At 40.3% G+C, this 23157-nt stretch overlaps 1 protein-coding gene and 1 pseudogene across 4 annotated transcripts in view; both read right to left on the reverse strand.

The window, feature by feature from the left end:
* The window catches only part of GABPB1 (GA binding protein transcription factor subunit beta 1), an 80527-nt gene extending 76291 nt beyond the window's left edge, over positions 1-4236 (reverse strand). For all 4 annotated transcript variants that reach the window (XM_060005226.1, XM_060005225.1, XM_060005224.1 and 1 more), the window contains exon 1: positions 3528-4236. The gene's annotated coding sequence lies outside the window, so the exon portion shown is untranslated. The remainder of the gene's footprint in view (positions 1-3527) is intronic.
* Positions 4237-16294: 12058 nt separating this feature from the next.
* On the reverse strand, positions 16295-17411 carry LOC132420625 (peptidyl-prolyl cis-trans isomerase A pseudogene; annotated as a pseudogene).
* Positions 17412-23157: the final 5746 nt, after the last annotated feature.

The following is a 23157-nucleotide window of genomic DNA, read 5'->3' on the forward strand; positions in this document are numbered from 1 at the left end:
ACTTTTCCTCCTTTCCATTTCCCCCATGATCAGAATTCTCTGGCTATGCTCTATAGTTCAGTGGTTTTTAAACCTGATTGTCTGTCACCTAAGGAATGTGAGAAAAACAGAGTGGCCCAGTTCCTATCTTACTTAAGCTTGGGCCCATGGTTTTCTTTAATTAGCTCTCCAGGTGATTCTGATACAAAGTTTGAGAACTGATTGATGCAAGGTCCCACTTACAATATGATATATCATATGCTACCTGAAAATCTGACATAATACCCCAGGTATAACACAACTAGTAAAAAGTAAAGTGGGGCTAACACCTTGCTCTTTCTATATGCTGTTCTACCAACTTCAAAATGACATTTACTTTTAAAAAAATTATAAGTGTTGATTCTTATTAAATGTACAGTTAAAATGATCAAGTCTTTTCCACACTATTTGTGCATTAGCATCTTGGGCCCTAACTGCCAACCTTTATAATCATTCCCATTAAAAGGTGAGAGAACTCGGGCTAAGAGTTTAGATTTCTATTTCTAGAAATCTAGATCAATGGCCCTGCATGTGGATTTACCTTCAGTGGAGAAATCACTTCATGCTTAAGCCTCTACACTTACATTATGGACATACTCAGCCCAAATAAAAGTGCACTAGCCCACCAACGACTGAAATGACAGTTGACTGCACCAAAGCATCTCCTCTGTGCAGAGCACTGTTGTCAACATTATGAGGTAACACATAGGCACTAATACTAATAAATTGACCTTCTAGAGAGCATGATGGAACAAACATCTTCAGAAAAAGTTAAGTATAATACTAATTATCGTTGTCCCAAGGTAGACACGTTAGTGCTGTAGAAACATATGATTACTAGTTGGAAAGCTCTGGAACCAAAGAAATGATTCATTAGAAAACTAAGTTGCCCTGAACGCTAAGGTTTTGTTTCAGTTTGTTTTTTAGCAATTGCAGAGAAGAGATGGAGCCCATCCACACTCAAGCTACTTGCAAAAGGGCACTGCACCCTCAAAATTAATTCATGAGTCAAAATTTCTTGCAATGACTTCTGAATCCCTAACGATTTGTTTGCTTTACTTGTTACTATTTCTAACTTGAGGTACTCAAGGGCCAAAAAAAAGTCCATTCTATGGACAATGAGGCCCATTATAAATATATCTTAGAGTTGAGGGTAGGGGGGACAAACCAAGATCCAATCTATTTATTTTCATTTGAATAGCAAACATCAAAAATATACCTGGCATTTTCTAACAATTACATGAAGAATGACCAGATGCTTCCTGTTGATGGAACAGAACTACAGACTGACAGAATCAGACTAAAGTTCACAAAACAACTAGAAGTGAATTTAGCTTCATTTCAAAACCATTAAACCAAAGTAAGTATGGCCTTAAATTTTCACACATCTACAATTTAATTGCCCCCCAACCTAGAAAACCCAGATTGATTCAAAGAGATAGACAATTCGAACTCTAAGTTACAGACAGTTAACTCTAAGTTTGTATACACACTACAATACAAAAGCACTGTTTCACCAAAGGTTTCACTGCAGGATTCCTTTTAAATCTGGCACTCCTATATTGCTTTGAAAGTGTCCTATCTTCAAAAATTACATTTACATACAAGTTTTCACAAGCAAATCTAACACGGAATTCATGGTTTACTTGTGTACATCATTAAAAGTAAGTTGTGGAATTAAAAATTAATTTTAATCACTTAAAATTTTTTCAAATGTTCTAAATCCCAAACTGAAAAAAAGTTGGAGTCCAAGAAAAAAGCACAGGAATCAACCTTCTTATCCATATTTTTAAAGTGTGTCTTGTATAATAACATCCTGATTTGACTTGTGAGACGATAGAAACGACACATTTTTTAGTTTTTTAAAAAAGGCATGAGCATACAGTGTTTTCCAGTGGTTACATGGTGTGACACCACATCACACTGAATGCAGAAGTAGGTTTAAGAATCTAGCTATCTTCTGTTAAACCTGACATTAAAGACTTGCAGAAATGCAAAACAATGTCACTCTTGCCTAAAAGGTCACTGATGTGAACATGCAATGGATTTTTCTTTTGTTATTTTTGGAAAAATAAATACTTCAAAAGAGAGAAAAGAAAAAACATAAAGCCGTCTTTAGTTTCCTTAAATTCAAAATCTGAGCCTGAAAGTGGAAGTGTCAAGGTCGATGGTTACAAGTCAATGAGAAGAAATTTAAAGTAAGCTGGCTGGGTCTATGTGTGAGATAAATATCTGCAAAAAGAACTTTTGACCACGAACTTCTGCATAATAAACTATGGTGCTTCTTTAATTCTGGGATGGCAAACTACTGTACAAGGATCATTTACTCACTACATCAAACCATTTTCCAAATAAAAACTACTTCAGAAAGTAACTTGCCTGAATCGAGACAGCAAATCAGTGTCCAGAGACAGCACTTAAAATATTTCCATATTACCAAGCCCCCTTCAGAAGTACTGTGGTCTCTGCCCCTCCTTTGAACAGATGTCTGTTCGCCAGAGTCCAATCAGCTTTAAAGCAACAGTCTGTGTACTGAAAACAGGCTTCAAGTGGGAAAACACACACAAAGCAGGCCTATATCGTTCCTTTGGTTTCAGTTTTCACGATGCACTCTTGAGGCTAGGCACGCTGGTTCAACACGGTAGGAGAGTTTCAACGAAACACACTAAATACACACTGATTAACTGTGCCCAGGCAGAAATGACCTGGCAAAATTCCCAACTTCTTCCCCGAGGCCCTGCACCCGCAGATCCCGGCGGCTAAGTCCCAAGAACAGAAGTGCCCCAGCATCCTGAGCGGCTGGCTTCGTCCCCTCAGAGACTCGAGTCCCCAAGGCTGAGGCAGTCGACGGCGCGGCCCAGCGCAGGACCGGCCGGGCGCTCCCGTTAACCCTGTCCGGGCCGGCCGCTCCCGCCGCGGCCCGTGCGCCACCCGGCCCCGCGGGCCCAGCAGCACAGCTCACCCGAAGCCGGCCGCCCCCGCCGTCCCTTCCCCGCTCCGGCGAGCCAGGCGGTGCGATCAGGCCGCCCAGACAAAGAGAGCGGCGGCTCCCGGGGCGGCGGGCGCCAAGGCCGTGCCGCGCCTGCCTGCCTGTCTCCCTCCCTCCCTCGCCCGCCTCCCGCAGAGCCCCCAAAGCCCCGGCCCGACCCCATTCCGCCCCGGGGCGGCCGCTCGGGACCGGCCGGGCTATGAGCCGCGGGGAGGCCGCAGCTCGCCAGGGCCGAGGAGGGGGCGGCGGCCGCCACCATGTCTGCCCGCCCCTCCCAGAAGCGGGGTGCGAGCGGACAAAGCGCGCCGGCGGCGCGGGCGGAGCGGGGGCCCAGGCCGACCCCGCCGACCCCCACGGAATAAGCGGGGCCAAGAGCCCCGGAAACCCGGCGCCTTAATGCAATAAACAGGAAATCGCGGGGATGATCTGGGTTCCGGGGGAAGTGGAATTATTTTTTACCAGCGAAGAGATCAACTTCCACATCCGGTGGTAACAGGGCCCTACACAGACCCGCACTGACCTGGAAAAGCTTCGGGAGCGGCGGCCGGGGAGCAGCAGGAGGTGGTTCGGGGACCCGAGGCGCCTCGTACCCGGCCGGGCTGACGCGGCCCAGCTAAACACAAAGCGCTTCAGCTGCACAAGGCGCTATTTTCCGAAAATGCCGCGTCTGGTCGGCGCCCAAAATCCCCACCGAAAAGTCCCCCGTGCTGCGCGCGGAGGGACACATGGTGTGCGAGTGAGTCAAAGCTCCCAGCATCCCTCCCGTACCCGGCCCTCGTCAGCCCCTCTTCTGAGCCTTTCCGCCCCTGCCCTGGTCAGCAGATCCCTCTCCCACCCACTCCCCGATCCCATTCCGGCGGGAGGAAGGGGGCGAGACGGCCTGGTTTTTCTTTTTAACAAAGGGGAGGAAAATATGCCATCTCTAGAACTTGAGCCACACAAAGAAAGCGGCGGAATGATCCGTTGTCGGCGACCGCAAGTCCCGGCTCGCCCGGCGCCTGCGCGGCACGGGGGTAGGAGCTGCGGCCGGCCATGTGCGCGGCGGGGCTGCAGGCCGGCCACCTAGCCTTCCCGCCACTTTCTGCGGGGCTAGTAGTGGGAGGCTGAAGTGCGTGTGCTAACGTTATGTCTTCGGCATGAAAGCTGAGAGATGGGGAATCCTGACTCCTTTCAGGTTAAGCTGAGACATCTAGCAGAGTCCTGGGAGACGGAAGGGCAGTGAAAAAGCTAGGATTTAACTTGAAGCCGCCCTAGATTCCACTAGGCTGACTGGGACAGGAGTCGCTGTTGAGGTACAAGGGGAGGAACTACGGATGTTATTTCTCCACTTCACCTAAACTGAGCAAGTCAAGTTCGTGACGAAAACGTACATATTCCTGTAGCCACCCCCGCCTTTTTTTTTTTTTTTCTTAAACATTCTTTTGATGCCTTATACTTCGTAGACCTTTCGTAACTGCTCGCCGAATTCCCTCGGATTACTGTCACCTCAGAGGTAGAAGTCTTGTTTTTCCGTGGCTGGAATGTCAAGATTTTTGTTGTGTTGTATTTTATTAAGAAAGCAGCAAAAGTTTATTTGTGGATGGTGATTTACAAAGTAAGAGTCTTAGGAGTTTAAATTACTTGTGATGATTTTACTAAAATACCCACCACACTGGTAATGTTTTTAACAGATGAGCCTGGGAATGACTTTTCCAACCTTCTAACCGTACAATTTTTGGCTTCCTATATTTAGGAATTGGGAATATGTGAGAGAGCGCCAAGATTTTAATCTAGAAGAGTTTACAAACAAATGAAATAACATGTTGTCTACAGATTTTGGGTGGCCTCAGATAAACAGTCTTTCTCCACTTACCCTTTTGTGTTATTGATGTAGAGATTTGTAAAGTCTTTGTGTAACTTATTAAAGCGTTGTGCCTAAAATAGAAACAAAGTGAATGGCATAGGAACCTGTATTCTATTTTTCTTTCAATTTAATATTTTCAGTGCTTCTTTCGATAGTCACATGCTTCTCTTTAACATTGAGTTTATCTGAGTAAGCATTCAGCTAATGGTTGTTGTAGAATCCTTGCCCTCATTAATCTTATGCTGTAGAATGCAGACAAGTAGGCATCATCAGTAGTATAATGAGGGTAAACTGCTGAATGCTGTGAAGTTTTATATAGGAGGAATCCCTTACTTGTCAGGGAGGCATGGAATGGGACTGGAGAAGCAATCAGCTTTAATAAGGGAGTCGGGGAAGAACCTTCCAGACAGGTGAAGCAACAAATGCAAAGGTTAAAAGGAAAACTCTGGAGAAATTGTTGGACAAAGAAGATGATGCTTTTTCAGGAATGCCTAAAGATGTGTCTGAAGAGGTCTAGTCATAAAGGCCTTGAATGCCATTTGCAGAAATTAGCTTTTGAGAGCTAAGAGGATGGCATTGAAAGATTTTAAGTAGAAGCATAATCAGATTGGATTTGTATTTTAGACAGATCACTGTCATGCAAAAGTCAGAGGCAAAGAAAACAGTTTGGAGAAAACAGCAATCTATGAGAGAGTAATGACTTGGACTGAGATAGTGGCAAACAGGAGTGAAGAATATGACCGAAGATGTTGAGAGCTTGGTGATTTGGTTGACTGGATACGGAATGACTGAAAAGATGTCAAAGATGACTCCCAAGTGTGTTGAGGGAGCATTTAGGAGGATGTCTTCACTGAGATTGTATGTCTAGTAGGCACTTAGGTATTCTTTCATGTGAGTTGTCTCGAGAGCAACTGTCACTGGCACTGTTCTACACATTAGAACAGATTAAGCAGGAACAAGACCAACAAGGTTCCTGCTCCTGTTTCCGTGGAGGGAACAGACTATAAACAAGTTTTATAAAAGAAGAGGAAAGGTAATACCACATAATATCCTTTATGAAGAGAATAAAAGGGTATTTGGATGAAGCATTTCTCTGGGAAGAGAGAGCAGGCATAATTTTGAAGATTGTTCAGAAATGGCCTCTCTGGGAGTTTCCTGGTTGCCTAATGGTTAGGATTCTGGGCTTTCACTGCTGTGACCCAGGTTCAGTCCCTGGTTGGGGAACTGAGATCTGGCAAGCCGTGTGGCACAGCCAGAAAAAAAAGTGGCCTCTCTGAGAAGGTATTCTTTGAGCTAAGACCTGAATGGGAATAAGTTGAGGGCAGTGTTCAAGACCAAAGGGAATAGTAAGGCAAAATCTTTGGTGAGAAAGCAAGAAAGGCAATGTGGCTAAAGTCTAGAGAGCAAAGAAAGGAAAGGTAGAAGATGAAGTCTGCAGCCTTGGTAAGTTTCAGAGCTCTAGAAGCCACTGAAGGGTTTTAAGGTATGGAGTAACATGGATAGTAACAGTAGAGATAAAGTGGATGCATTGAAGATATATTTTGTGATTAGACCCGACCTATATTGCTAATGAATCAAACAGGGAAAGGGAAAAATCAAGAGTGATTCCTAGGTTTGGGGCATGATTGTCTAGGCCAACACTGTCCAATATAAATATAACACAAGCCACATATGTAATTTTACAGTAGCCACATTAAAAAAGTGAAAGAAAACAAAAAGAAATTTAAAAAATCTTATTTGACCCGATATATCCAAAATAGTATCATTTCATATGTGATCAGTATTTAAAAGTATTAAATATTTTGCATTCTTTTTCTCATTACCAAGTAAGTGTTCAAAATCTGGTGGTTTTTTACATTTATAGCATATCACAATAATTGATTTCATAAAATTTACAGCTGAAAAAGTAGATTCACATACTCGAATCATTCCAAACATATTTCAAAAGTTTTGCAGTAATTGAATTATGTATAAGATTTTTTATTTTAAATTAAAGTTAAGATTAAAATTTTACTTACTAAATTAGCCACATTTCAACTGCTCCATGGCGACTTGTGGCTAGTTGCTACTATATTGGACAGTGCAGGTCTACTAGAATAAAGAATAGTGGAAAATCAGACCAAAAAAGTTGTGTGGAACCAGCCTGGAAGGCCTTTGATGCCATGTTAAAGGATTGGGATCTTACCCTTTAAGACAGAGGGAACAGTGGGTCGTTTTTAAGCTAAGGAGTGACACAGCGTTGTGCTTAAGGCTAGAAAAAGTCCAGTAGGTGACCAACTGATGACTCAGGTCCAAGACTAACCCTTCAGTAGAGTCTCCACACTCTAGGACCTACCTCAGCCCTTCAAATTCAGAAGTCTGATTTTTGTCAGTGCGCTAGAGCAGTGCTACCGAAAGTATGGGCCACGGGCCACCGCCGATCTGTAAACCCTTTGTTATTGGTCCAAGGCATTTACAGAAATCGAGAGTAAGAATTTAGAAACTTTTATAGCAATTAGTGCTACACTAATTTTATGTTTATGGTTCTAATAAAAATTGGGGGCTTGTATTGTTGTATCTTGTATATGCCTTTGTTTTATTTCCCTTCTCTAGTTAATTTATTTTTATATTTTATAGAAGTGTCTATGATCTTTCACCACATATTATTTTTGCTTTTGTTTTTGTTTTTGCGGTACACGGGCCTCCCACTGTTATGGCCTCTCCCGTTGCGGAGCGCAGGCTCAGCGGCCATGGCTCACGGGCCCAGCCGCTCCGCGGCATGTGGGATCTTCCCAGACCGGGGCACGAACCCATGTCCCCTGCATCGGCAGGCGGACTCTCAACCACTGCACCACCAGGGAAGCCCACCACAGATTATTTTTGGAGCACTGCTCTAGAGACACTCTGATGAAGGGAGTCAGAAGGACCAAGTTCCCAGAAGACTAATCTAAACCCAGTGCCTTTTTTTTTTTTTAACTTTATAGTGAGAACTATAATGGCTAAGAGGGGAATGGACATCTACTCAGTTTCTCCCACTATACCGAAATGGCAGGCTACATGGAAATAACCAAATTTATAATGGTTACCACTTATTAAATGTTCCTATTTGCCAGCCACTATGCAAAACCTGTTACATATTATTGTCTCATTTAACCCTCATAACAACTCTTAAAATAGGTATTATTAGCCCCATTTTTCCAAAGAGGATACTGAGGCTAAAACAGTTTAAATAACTTGCGTAAAGTCATCAAGCTGGTAAATGTTAGAGACAGGATTCCAATACAGGTCTCTTTTCAAAGCTGTTGTCCCTAATCACTTTTTTTGACATTATATTCCAAGTATCTGGCAGATTCCATGGCACAATAACTCTACATTGGTTTAGAGAGAATGCGCAAAGTTGACTGCATTACCTCCCAGAGGGTCATTAGTGAATTTGGGGTTCTGCAGAGTAAGAGGAGTTAGTGGTATTCTAATAGCATCCAACAAATGCATTCATTTCTACAATAGAAATATGTCTGTTTTGCTGCCATTCAGAATTTATAGACTCCCACAAATCAGTAAAAAATAGAGACAACCCAACAGAAAAATTGGTAAGATTTAAAGTCACTTCACAAAAGAGGATATCTAAATGGCCAATAAACACGTAAAGGTGCTCGACTTCTGTAATCATTAGGGAAATGCAAATTGACATCACAATGAGATACTGTGGCACACCCACAATAATGGCTAAAATGGAAAACAAAATGTCAAGTATTGGAACAAATGAAACTGTACACTGTTGGTGGGAATGTATATTGGTATAGCCATTTTGGAAAATTCACAGTTCAAGAAAACACATGAAACCAAACTAGATTTAGGGATACAGGTTTAGGTAGTAAAATCTATGAAGAAAAGAAAGGAAATGATTAGCTTTGGGTGGGGGAGTAATGCTTGGGAGGGTATGTAGGGGTGCTTCTGCAGTGCTAGCAGCGTTCTGTTTCTTGACGTGAGTGGGGGTTGCATAGATGTTCACTTTGTGATTCATTGAGCTGTCAGTTTTGAGGTGGATGACTTTTCAGTATATGTATTATATATTTCATGGTTTTAAAATTTTTGCTGAAGTTAACAAGTTAGAAAAAATATCCCATGCTGGATACAGACTACCAACTATTACCTTACTGAGCCAAGCGTTACGGATGTGAAAGATAAGGCAGGCTTGAATTCTGAGGTTGGCAGTGGTGAAGGAGAGGAGAGACAGATGCAAAAAAATGCTGCAAAACTTGAGGCAGTATGAGATGGTGAAAGAGCACAGCAATTGGAGTGAGGAGTCCCAAGTTCAGGACTTAACTGGTTTTTCATCTAGACTAACCACTCTCTAGCTAATGACCTGGGCGTATCTCCTAACTTGCCTTAATATCATTTTTCCCACCTGGGGCTCAGGGGAGTTTGATAAGACGTACATTTTTGTTTTGTTTATAACACTTCGTAAGCTATTAAAATGTCATATAAAATTTTTACTGATGTTCAATTGGATGTGATGGGAAAGGGGGAAGGAGTTAGGATGATTGATATTTTGAGTCTGAGTGATGGAGGTTACGGTGATAGCGTGAACTAAATGATTTGGAGAAAGATTTTATTTAAACTCTATTTTATACATGTTGAGTTTAAGATCATGCCAGAACATCAAGGTGGAATTTTCAAACAGATTTAGAACTTAAGTTTTGGTACTCTGAAAAAAGTGTCAGAATTGGTGATAGAAATTAGAAATTACCCACATAAGGGTAATAATTAAAGCCATGGGCGTGAATACGATCATTGGAAGAGAATATAGAAAAACAGTACTGAGGACAAAGAAGGAGAGAGGTAAAGGAAAAAGAGGAAATCCGCACTTACTGAGCACCTGTTGAACTGTGTGCCAGCTGTTCTCTATTTGTTATCTCGTTTATTCCCCTCAAATTCCAGGGTAGCCAGTTGAGCTTCATTTGGTAGACTGACTTTGTAGACTCACAGTAAGGTAAAGAACCAGCATTTAAAACCAGCTTGACTCCAGCTTGTATGGTGCAATACACCATGCCTGTAGAGCCAAGTATCTAAGTCCATGGGGAGAATTTGAGTCAAGGAAAGATATGCCCTGAGAAAAGACCATTGGATTTTTGTGATTTGCGACCAAGGGTTTCTGGAGCATAAAGCAGTGCCTGTACTGTCATATTTGTTGTGCTTCTGTGAGCATGGTTAATCCAGACAAACATTCGTGTTCTAGACCTCTGGCAATGAGAAAAAAGTCAAGGTGGTAACTGTGAAAACCAGTATAATGAAAACAAAGTCAGTTATTAAAGCCTAGCTAGATACTTTTTTGCCAAGTGCATTAAATCATGCCAAAGCATGAAAGAAACGGGAATAACTCATACGTGATTCATTGTTGTTTGCTGCTTTGTTCGCATACTGCCAAGAACCATCTCGCATATCATCAATGGTATGGGTCCTTCACATTGGAAAACGCTGAAATGTTATATAATAGTGTTCACTGTTCACAGGGCATTTTCAGTCACCTGAAATTTTAAGGGAAAAGATCAAGATGGCTTTGCCAGCCAAGGACATTATAACTTAGAATGAAAGATAATTTTGCTGGTGATAAACACTTGCCTTTTGGAAAGCAGCAATATCTCCTCAAAATTTAGAGTAATCCACTGTACCTACGAGGACGACTTTTCCCTACTAGGTTTACTAAAACTATTTACTCTTAGAATAGCATCTTAACATTAAAAAAAAGTAAAAGAAGAATGTTCCGCCACAATACAATTACCGGTTTCTTACTGTGTGTTTTTAGATTTACAGATGAATAATGTGTGCGTTTTTGGAAAACAGACTGTTGAGGAATTTTAACTTGATTGCAGGAGCATGATGTCTTCTGTCTTTATCTACTCCCTCTTTCCAAGTTCTAGAGAAGACCTCCAGTAAGCAAGTGAAACTCTTTGGCATAGTCACTGATCTCAGAATCGCTTAGGAGCACCGAGAACTTTGATTTCCAGGAATTGGTTAGGCACAGCCACTTCACTCAACCTTATATTTTACACCCCAGAGTAAAGGTTGCATTTGGGCAACCTGATTTTCTTTCTTTCTGTTTTAAGGCGGTGGGCAGTTAATAATTGTTGGTTGGTTACAGCCTCCAGCCAGATTTGTTAAAATAGATAATCCACCCACAGGTGCAAAAAACTTTTTAAACATCATCACTGTCTTCCATCTATACATTTCCCACCCCCAAGGTAACCTCTACTCTTACTTTCTTGTGTATTTTTCAAGAGTTTTTCTTCATGCTTATACGTGTAATTATTTTCATGCCTTTACATGTTATTTTTCCCCATTTTTATATAAAAGGGAGGATACCGTATACAATATTCTGCACTTTGCACTTAAGACATCTTGGGCTTTTCCGTATAAATGCATCCTTTTTTCTTACCCCTGCAGATTATTTAACCAGTCATTGTCCAATTGAAGAACATGAGTTTCTTTTTTCTTTTTTCTTTTTTTTTTTTGGCTGTGTTAGGTCTTCATTGCTGCATACAGGCTTTCTCTAGTTGCATTACGTGGGCTTCTCATTGCCGTGACTTCTCTTACTGTGGAGCACGGGCTCTAGGAGCACAGGCTTCAGTAGTTGTGGCCCGCAGGCTCAGTAGTTGTGGCGCATGGGCTTAGTTGCTCCATGGCATGTGGCATCTTCCCGGACCAGGGATCAAAGCCATGTCCCTGCATTGGCAGGTGGATTCTTAACCACTGCGCAACCAGGGAAGTCTAGAACGTGAGTTTCTAATCTTTTATATTCTAATTAGTGCTTGGATGGGTATCGTTGTACACAAATCTTTTCTTGTATATTTAAGCATGTCTCATCTCAGTTCCCAGACTGGAATTACTCTGCAAAAGGGCGTATGTGTATTTTTAATTTTAATAGGTACTGCCATATTGCCCTCCATGTACCAAATGTTTCTCCACAGCACTGCTGATAGACTAGAGTATTACCAAATTTTTGGATATTTCCCTGTGAACTTTTGAAGGGTAGATTATTTCAAGTCCTACCTAATATTTTCAGGACCAGTAACAGAATCATTTGGTTAAACTGGGGGAAATGAGATTTGGTTTACACAGTTTGTTCAGGACACAAATTATTTGCTGCAGATCCTGCAGCTACACACCCACGACTAGTAAAAACATGGCTGCTTATGCAGTGGAAGCAGCCAGCAAAAACCTGGAAAAGTGCCAAGAATGACTACAAACAGCTCCACCTACTCTTTTTGTGTGTGTGTGGCAAATTTGCAAGCTTAGCAGTATCTAAAAAGATCCTTCAGCCTTTGTTTGAATTACAGAGAATCAACCTGGTAAGAGGGAGGGAGTTACTCATTTCATGGAAAATTCCCCTGATATTATAGGAGCTGAAAATGATTTTTATTTAATTTTGCTTCAGTGCTGAAGTGACACAGGGAGGGAGAAAATAGAGCTGTTAGGCTGTGGGGTCCACCTGCACTGGGGTTTATGTTAGAGTGTGAAGAAAGATTTCCAGGAATGATAATCTCAGTTACTTGGAGCCAAGGTAATTTACAGAGGAAAAAACAGAGTTCAATGTGGTATGCTAGCTTACTGGCTTTTCAGACTTTTTTTGTTTTTGTAACATTTTTCTAAATTGAAGTATAGTTGATTTACAATGTGTCAGGTATACAGCAAAGTGATTCAGTTATATATATATATATATATATATATATATATATATATTCTTTTTCAGATTCTTTTCCATTATAGGTTATTATAAGATATTGAATATAGTTCCCTGTTCTATACATTAGGTCCTTGTTGGCACTTCTAAATCATTTTACAAATTTGTAGGCTTGTTATGGACTGAATGTTTGTGTCTCCCCCTCTCCCCCCAAAATATTCATAACTCCTAACCCTTAATGTGATAGTATTTGGAGATGGTGCCTTTGTAAGGTAATTGAGGTTAAATTAGATCATGATAGTGGGGCCCTTATAATGGGATTGTGGCCTTATAAGAAGAGGATGAGAGAGATCTTCTCCAGCTGGAGCTCAGAAGCACAGAGGAAAGGCCATGTGAGGACCCAGTGAGGAGGCCATCTGCAAGCCTGGAATAGAGCTTCCTACCAGGAACTGAAATGGCCAGCACCTTAGTTTTGGACTTCCCAGCCTCTAGAACTGTGAGGAATAAATTTCTGTTGTTTAAACCACCTACTCTATGGTAGTTTGTTATGGCAGCCGAAGTTGACTAAGTGTATTTTTAGTTTTCCACAGATTCATAAAGATCCATCCAAAAAAAATTGTGATGATTATTAATAGTGTCACGTCTTTCGTCAAATTAACTACAACCAACATATTGTCTGTGTAGTTCCTGCAAAATTTGGAAACTGTTACCTCTTTAGGCATGGCAGGTGACTATTGGGGAATCCTTCCATTTATTTAATATACCCAAATGTTAACTTGCATCTCAGGAGTGGCTTAGAATTTGGAATCCTTCTGTCTCTTGAGTTTGAATAAGAGGCATATAAATGCAGGCCTAAACTCATTCACTTGATGGGCTGTAAGTAGTGGTACACACTGGTGATTGATTGGATATTCGATGATACCAAGAAAACATATTACTTTTATTGAACTTTGGTGTTTTGTTATGATAATAGTATTATGATTAAGTTTTTTAATCCAGAGTCTTTTAGACATGATATCTGGGGTTTGTTTCAAAAGAATGTGGTGTTGCAACAGGGTGTAAACTGTTGGCAGTATCAAGGAAGTAATAGTGGTCTAGGGTATGATCATTGGAGAAGCTAAATGATGGATACTTGGGGGTTCTTTGTGTTGTTCTGTACTTCTGTATATGTTGACATTTTCTGTACTAAAAAATTGTTAAAGTAATTTATCATTGTGTATAACTAGTGACTCATAATTTTACCTGCTGAAATTAACATATAAAGAATCTTCAACTTAAATGTCTTCTTAAGCATGGAAATTTAAATGCTGGCCATGAACATGAATTGGACTTCACTTACCGTGCATTTATTTAGCAGCTACTAAATGCTTTCCTGTAGATTTTTCTCATTTAATCTCTGCAAAGGTAGGTGTCATCCCCATTTTACAAATGAGGGAAATGTAAACTCTAGATAACTAGTACACAGGTAGAAAATAGCATAATTGGAATCTTCCCCCCATTTGGTCTGTCTCCCAAAATTCATGTTTTATTTCTACCATACCATGCTGCTTCTCAGACCTACCTGACCACCTTTTCCTCCATGCTGTTTTCCTTTTAGTAGTGAAAGCTTGGCACAGCAGATGGACAAACATATATGAAAATGTGGAAGATTTCTGGGGTCTTTGTCCTCTCCTTTCCTCTTAGGGGGTCTTTGTCCTCTGGGGTCTTTGTCCTCTCCTTTCTGCTGGAGTCCTCTGGGGTCTTTGTCCTCTCCTTTCCGCTAGGGTCCCAAAGCAGGAGTTAAAGGTGTGTTGCACCTAAAGGAAACCATGAAGCAATGAATTGATAAAATTCTAGACCTAACTCACCAACCTTTGGTTCTGCAAGAATTCATTTGACCATTATTACATATATTTGTGTCAGTTACTGTTCAAGATACTGAACTGATACTCTCATCTCACTTTCAGAACATAAATTAAGAGGTCAACCTTGAGGACTTTATGCTAACCTTGAAGGCATTATGCTAAGTGAAGTAAGTCAGAGAAAGACAAATCCTGTATGATCTCACTTATATTTGAAATCTAAAAAAACCAAACTCTTAGAAACACTAGATTTGTGGTTGCCAGGCATAGAGTAAGGGGAGGGGATGTGATGAAAGAAGGAGGAATGGGTGAAGGTGGTCTAAGGGTACAGCCTTCAGTTATAAGCTAGATAAGTTCTGGCGATCTAATGTACAGAATAGTGACTATAGTTAATACTGTATTGCATAGTTGAAACTTACTAAGAGAATAGATCTTAAAAGTTCTCACCACAAAAAAAAAAATACAAGAAAAAATGGTGAGTGTGAGGTGATAGGTGTGTTAACTAAACTTATTGCAGTAGACATTTTGCAATATAAACCTATATCAAATCATCATGTTATGAGTCTTAAACTTAATGTTATGCATCAATTATATCTCAGTAAAGCTGGTGGGGGATGGTGGTGCTCAGTCCTAACACACTTACCTCTCTCCTCCTCCCGCCTATATCCCTACTCCACCCTCAGAAGCAACGGCAACACAGCTCAGGAAATGGACTAAGTGCAAGGTAGAAACGCTGAGCAGCCTGTCCAGTCACTCACTGCTTTCTCCTTTCTCTTCCCAAGAACATGCCAAGTTTGCAATATAAGGGAACTTGGGACAACCCACTACTTCCATGCCAGTTGTAACAATGGAGCTTTAAGAATACTTAATATATAGTGTGGCACAGCTTAACAAAAGTCCCATCCTGAAGTGTGTGGAGAGAAAATACCAGATTTTATAAGCACTTGTGGTTAAAGCAAGACTTGAATCCAAGAAAGGCTTTATGTGCAATCTAGATATTTACACTCCCTTTATTCTCCATCACCCACCCATCCCCAAATAAAAATCACCATACTTAGGCAAATCTAGACTTACCTGTGCTTAAAATAACCCCATGCTGATTAGCCTACAGAGTGGGTCATGTGGGATAGACTTTCAGCTCCATGGTGTACTTTCCCTGCCCCTGAATTTCCACATCTCTAGGCCAGAGAAACCTAACATGACGGAGTTAATAAGAGCACAAACTCCAGTTTTATCCACAGAGCTGTCCTTTGACCAAGCAAGAATGCTGAATTACTGGAGAAGCTATAGCATGTTTGATTCTTTAAAAAAAAAAAAAAGATTTGATGCTTGAGCCCAAAGAGTTGGAAAACTAAGAAATGAGAGATTGAGAGTTTCAAGTTAGAGTAAGAGAATACCTACAGGTTATTTAAGGGCATAAATTCAAAACTGCCCCTGCCCAGCCTCCTGAGAAGGCTTTCAGTAGGATGGAAAGCTGACAGCCGCCTTTCCCCCTGGCTAACCCACCTTTCGCTGGCCGCAGGCAATCAATAGGTGGAGTAATGTATTATTTAGTAAAGCACTGAAACCCATAGCTTGATTTAAATTTAGATGTTTAGTTTTTCACATGTACTAAAAACTGATTTGTCTGCCTTTCTGCCATCTGCACACATGTGTACAGGATCTAGAAGAAGGTACTTAGGTTTCGCTCTTCCCCTTAAACTCTTCAAATGAAACTTGTTTTGCTTTTCGCCTTCCCATCTTTTTTATCTTTACCAAGGTGCCACCTTTCTAAATAGGCCAGACTCAAAACTTTATCTTCATTTTTCTCATTTAGTTTTTATTTCATAATCATAAACTTAACTATGCAATCCAACTAGACTTGGAGGGGAATAAGGAAAATATAGAACCCAAAGAGCTGCAGCACATGAATAGATGTTGAGTATTTTCAGACAGCACAAAGATTATAGGATAGAGTGAGCAGATGAAGGTGGTGGGGTACACTCCTGAGCTATAGAAGGAATGGTGTGGAAGTTAAAACACAAGTCAAATTTATTGGAGTTGTCTGTAGTCAGCCTTAAAGAGCTACTTGGTGGTTCTGCCATTCCTGGACTGAAGCACTCCATAGCTTCCACAATATTCATGCCCTCTTCTACCTTGCCAAAGACCACAGGTCTGCCATCCGACCATTCCGTCTTGGCAGTGCAGGTGAAAAACTGGGAACAGTTTGTGTCGGCCCCAGCATTTCCCATGGACAAGATACTAGGACCCATATGCTTCAGGATGAAACTCTCATCATCAGATTTCACCCCGCACATGGACTTGCCACTAGTGCCATTATAGCCTGTGAAGTCACCACCCTGGCACATAAAACCCACAGTAATTCTGTGAAAGTAGGAACCTTTACAACGAAGTCCATTATCCCCAGTGTTCAGGGCATGAAAGTTTTCTGCTGTCTTTGCAACTTTGTCAGCAAACAGCTTGAAAGAGACGTGGTCCAAGGGCTCACCGTGGACAGTGATGTTGAAGAACACAGCAGGGTTGACTGTGGCTGGGTGATGGTGATGTCTGCAAAGCCAAACTTTCTTCATTCTTTAGTCCAAATTGCTTGTCCTCCTGGGAAGAAATCTCTTGTGTTTTTACCTGTATCTCCACAAGTAAGGACTTCACCCTAAATGAGTCTTTATCACTTTTCCTTAAGGTGACTGAGTCTTGTTGCCCTCTTTGAATTTAACCTTTCCTTCCTGCCCCCAGACTACCCTGCCTGACTACCATTGTGATTTTCTTCACATATTGCTTTCATCTTGAGACTCCTCTGAGCATTAGCCTACAGAGTATCTAGGCCCTATCCAGCCCTGGGTATGAGCAAACCTGCAGTCAAAGATGATAGGATGTGAAAACACCTAGCATCATTCCTGGCACATGGCAGGCACTGTTGACTTCTTTTTTCTCTTCTTATCAAGTTAGTTTCTTTACTGTCCCAAAGACTACCAATGGTTGTACCAGCCTCATAGATTACAGGCATACCTTGGAGATATTGCAGATTTGGTTCCAGACCACCACCATAAAGCGAATATCACAATAAAGTGAGTCACATGAATTTTTTGGTTTCTCAGTGCCTTTGAGTTATGTTTACACTGTTCTGTAGTCTGTTAAGTGTGCAAAGCATTATGTCTAAAAAAAGATCTTAATTAAAAAACACTGTATTAAAAAAATACTTTATTGCTAAAAAAAATGCTAACCATCATGTTTCTGCAGTGAGTTGTAGTAACATCACAGATCACCATAACAAATACAATAAAAGTTTGAAATATTACCAGGATTACCAGAATGTGACACAGAAACATGAAATGAGCAAATGCTCTTGCAGAAGTAGCGCCAGTGCACTTGTTTGATGCCACAAACCTTCAATTTGTAAAAAAACACAGTATTTGTGAAGTGCAATGAAGTGAAGCTCAAGCTTTTTGATAAAATGAAATATGCCTGTATTCTCCCTCCAAGAAATATATTCACTCCAATCTTTTGCCTCTCCAAATCTATCAAGCATGAACAAATACAAATTCTATGTTAAAACTTTAAAACAAGCTTGAAGGTCACAGAAGTAGAAACAAATGGAAAACCATACTACCTTGTTCTTGGCTAAGAAATTTAACATCATAAAAACAATGTTATTTAACATGTCAAAAATACTAATAAGGTTCTGGGGGGAACAGAGGAAATGGGAGGAGGGGAGCTAGCCAAGCTGATTCTAAAGCTCATATGGGAAAAATAAAGCAAAAATGGGCAGAAAATTTTGGCAAAGAAGAGCGATAAAGGGAGATGAGCATCTGTTAGATATTAGTCAGATTATAAAGCCTAAGTAAGGGCACTAATCTACCCTTATGACCTAAACACCTCCCAAACATGCCACCTCCAAATACCAATACATTGGGGATTAGGTTTCAACAGAATTTTGGGAGGACACATTCAGTCTGTAGCATCAAATGTCCATCGATAGGGAGCTAGAGGGAAAAAAAAAAGCACAAAGTATAATATAAACAATATACCATTAAGGGCTTCCCTGGTGGTGCAGTGGTTAAGAATCCACCTGCCAATACAGGGGACATGGATTCGAGCCCTGGGCTGAGAAGATCCCACATGCCACGGAGCAACTAAGCCCTTGCGCCACAATTACTGAGCCTGTGCTCTAGAGCCCGCAAGCCACAACTACTGAAACCCATGCACCGAGAGCCCGTGCTCCACAACAAGAGAAGCCACTGCAATTAGAAGCCTGCACACTGCAATAAAGAGTAGCCCCCACTCGCTGCAACTAGAGAAAGCCCGCGGGCAGCAATGAAGACCCAATGCAGCCAAAATAAATACGTTATTAAAAAAAAAGTACACGCACATTTTCTAAAAATATATATATCACTAAGTTAAAAAGTAAGGTGCATAAAGTATATATAGTGTGCTACCTTTTAATAAAAAGAGAAGATATAGATATATGCCCATGGGGACAGTAGTGGGAGCAGGACCTTTTAGTGTACCCCTTTTGATACTGTTTTGTTTTTGAACCATGTGAGTTAAATGTATTACCTTTAAAAGAGAAAAAAAAAAGATGCTTTCCCAACTATAAATAGAAATTTAAAAATTAAGAGTTGGGAAGGCCTTCAGAGATCACCTACAAGTTTCTTCATCTTAAAAGTGAGGAAAGAAAGAATATAAGAGGGAAATGTTCATGAGATAGCATAGCTAATTTGTTACAGAACTAGAATACAGGTCTCTTGAGTGCTTTTCTCTTAGGTTTCTTCATAAGTGCTATCTACTCTAGCCCGTGCTGATCTCCCTTTTTACTGACTCACTGATACCTTATTTGCTGATTTCATGGGTCTTAATTTTTTCTCATAAATGTTTACATCTTTGAAGGTATTCCCCTGTAGTTTCTATAGCACTGCACATGGTGTTTGGCCCATAACTACTTTGTTCATTTATTCAATATTTTATTGAGTGTTCACTGAAAATGCCAGACACACTGCTTGGTTTTATGGATAGCTGTCAATTGGGATACTGGAAGTAGAGGTAGAAGTTTTCATCCTTGTTCTAAGCATTGAACATAAAGTCAATAAAGCCTGTAATTCATTCACCTATTTATGTGAAGCCATATTTATGTTTACTTTCTTAATAATTCTTTTGGGTAGGGCCTAAGCAGCGAGTGATATACATCCTGCTGCTCATATGTAGGTGTTAGATGAATAAGATTACTGCTCATCAAGCCCAGAGTTAAGTAAACAGAGAAAACCTTTAGCCTGCTTGTGTTAGTCAGATTCCCCTTCCATCCTACTTCTGGGGACTGGATCACTCTGGGTTTTCAGACTCGTTTTAGAAAAGACTCTCTCCCCTGGTACCCAGTTTCCTATTTCTGTCAACAGACTGCCTATGCCAGACTTTCAGTGTCTTGAAAGCAGGAACTCTTTCTTTGTATTCCTAGTGCCCGTTAAAGTGCCCAGCACAATCATTGTTAGTTGAACTGAACCAAACCTCTAGGGCCATACACACCTATACTTAAAATATAAATGTGTCTCCTCCAATGTGTTTCCACAAGACTGAATTTCGTTTCATTTCCAATCTATTTTAATGTTTCAGATTCCCAGCTATAAAACCTGTAGCCTCCATTCCCTTTTCCCATAACCATAACTGCCATCTTTCCTCTGTCCCTTCTGGAAAGTGCTCTAACCGTAAGTGCCCTAGGACTACTGGGAAGCAGGTGTTTCCCTGGTGCTCAAGATAAAACTTGGCAAATAGCCAAAGTAATCTCGAGAAAGAAGAATGAAACTGGAGGTTTCACACTCTGTGATTTCAAACTATACTACAAAGCTACAGTAATCAAAACAGTATGGTACTGGCACAAAAACAAGACACATAGATTAATGGGACAGAATAGAAAGCCCCAAATGAATCCACACTTATTGACATATTTTGTTAGTTAATATATGTCAAAGGAAGCAAGAATATACAATGGGGAAAAGATTCCTCTTCAATAAATGGACTTGGGAAAACTGGACCACTTTCCCACACCATATACAAAAATAAACTCAAAATAGGTTAAAGACTTAAATGTAAGACCTGAAACCATAAAACTCCTAGAAGAAACCACAGGCAGTACACTCTTCGACAACATTCTCAGTAATATTTTTTTGGATATGTCTCCTCAGACGAGGGAAACAAAAGCAAAAATAAGCAAATGGGACTACACCAAACTGAAAAGCTTTTGTACAGCAAAGGAAACTCAACAAAAGGAAAAGGCAGCCTACTGAATGGGAGAAAATATTTGAAAATCATCTGATAAAGGGTTAATATCTAAAATGTACAAAGAACTTACACAATAGCAAAAAAAATTTTTTTTTAATGGGCAGAGAATCTGAATAGACATCCTTCTAAAGAAGACATACAGATGGCCAGCAGGCACATGAAAAAATGCTCAACATCATTCATCATCAGGGAAATGCAAATCAAAACCACGAGATATTACCTCACACCTGTTAAAATGGCTACTATCAAAAGACAACAAATAACAAGTGTTCACAAGGATGTAGAGAAAAGTAACTATTGTGCGCTATTAGTGGGAATGTAAATTGGTGCAGCCACTACCGAAAACAGTATGGAAGATCCTCAAAAAATTAAAAATAGAATTACCATATGATCCAGCAATTCCACTTCTGGGCATTTATCCAAAGAAAGTGAAAACACCTACTCGAAAAGATATATGTAACCTCATGTTCATTGTGGCATTATTTACAATAGCCAAGACATGGAAACATCTAGGTGTCCCTCAACAGATGAATGGATAAAGAAAAAGTGGTGTATATATATACAATGGAGCATTACTCAGCCATAAAATAAGAATGAAATTCTGACATTTGCAGCAATGTGGATGGACCTAGAGAGTATTACACTTAGTGAAATGTCAGACAGATAAAGACAAATAATGTATTACGCCACTTATATTTGGAAAAAATAATACAAGTGAATGTATATGCAAAACAGAAACAGACTCACAAATATAGAAAACCAACCAATGGTTGCCAAAGGGGAAAGGGGAGGAGAAAGGGGGAAATTAGGGTATGGAATAAAGAGATATAAACTACTATGTATAAATTAGATAGGCAACAAGGATATATTGTATAGCACAGGGAATCATATTCAATATCTTGTAATAATTTTAAATGGAATATAATCTGTAAAGATATTGAATCACTATGCTGATAGATCTGTAACTAATACTATAAATCAACTACACTTCAACAAAAACAAAACTTTTTAGAGAAAGACAAATATCATGTGATCTCTCCTATATGTGGAGTCTTAAAAAGAAAACTCAGATACAGAGAACAGATTGGTGGTTGTCAGAGGCAAGGAGTAAAGGGTGAGCAAAATGGATGAGGGGAGTCAAACAACTTGCAGTTATAAATAGGTAATGGGGATGTAATGCACAGGGTGGCAACTATAGTTAATACTGTATTGCATTTTGAAAGTTGCCAAGAGAGTAAATCTTAAAAGTTCTTACCACAAGAAAAAAATAGTCTTTAACTATGTATGGTGATGGATGTTAACTAGATTTATTTTAGTGATCATTTTGCAGTACATACAAATACCAAATCATGTTGCACACCTGAAGCTAATATAATATTGTATGTCAATTATACCACAATTTAAAAAAAGATAAAACTTGGCAAGTTTATTTTTTGTTCCTCAAGGATTTCCTCAATAAAAATTTCATAAAAGCCTGATTCTTGGTCCTGGCAGGTTATGCTACCCTAGATTCAAGTGTTTCTCTAGTGGTTTCTCCAAAAACCTTCTGAGTATATTACATGATAAAGTGAGAAAGAGCTTGTGCTTGACAGTCCCATATACTACCAGCCTTCAAATCTCCTTATTTGTAAATTTAGAAATAATAATGCTCATCTCATAATGTTATGGTGATGTAGAGATAAGGCATGTGAAAATCCCTGGCATATAGCAACTGCTCTAAACACATCCCACTTCTTATCCACAAAGTAGTTTACAAATTAATGAAGAAACAAATGAGCAGCTTTCCCAAGCAGTAATATTTACCTTATTTATAGAAACCTGTGCTACCAGTTCCTGAAGAAACCAGGTCTTCAGAAACCAGGTCTCTTAGTAGCTTGCCTTGGCCTGTCTCTAGCAGTTTAGTTTTGGAACATTGTGCTCTTGAGGTGTGTCATAGTATGTCCTGATCAAAGGACAAGCCTAGTTTTGTCAATGATATTGGTATGTAAGGATCCCTTTTACTAGGTTCCATGAGGTCCTCAGATATGACAAGGCAGAGTCTCTGCCCCTTAGGTGATAACCATCTATTAGAGAATATAAGGTATTTACATAAATAACAGTTACAAAGTAATGTATGTTTTAAGTATATAAGAGATATACAGATAAAAATGCTATCGCGATTTAATAAGGAAAAATTACTTACAGCTGGAGAAGATCAAAAATGGGTTCACTCTGGGACTTCCATGGTGGCGCAGTGGTTAAGAATCCGCCTGCCAATGCAGGGTACACGGGTTCAATCCCTGGTCCAGGAAGATGCCACATGCCGCAGAGCAACTAAGCCAGTGCGCCACAACTACTGAGGCTTCGCTCTAGAGCCCACGAGCCACAACTACTGAAGCCTGAGCGCCTAGAGCCTGTGCTCCACAACAAGAGAAGCCACCACAGTGAGAAACCCCTGCACTGCAATGAAGAGTAGCTCCCGCTCTCCACAACTAGAGAAGAAAGCCCACGCAACAATGAAGACCCAACACAGCCAAAAAAGTTAATTAATTTTTAAAAA

This window comes from Delphinus delphis, chromosome 2 (genome assembly GCF_949987515.2).
Source record: "Delphinus delphis chromosome 2, mDelDel1.2, whole genome shotgun sequence".
In the NCBI taxonomy this organism is placed as follows: Eukaryota; Metazoa; Chordata; class Mammalia; order Artiodactyla; family Delphinidae; genus Delphinus; species Delphinus delphis.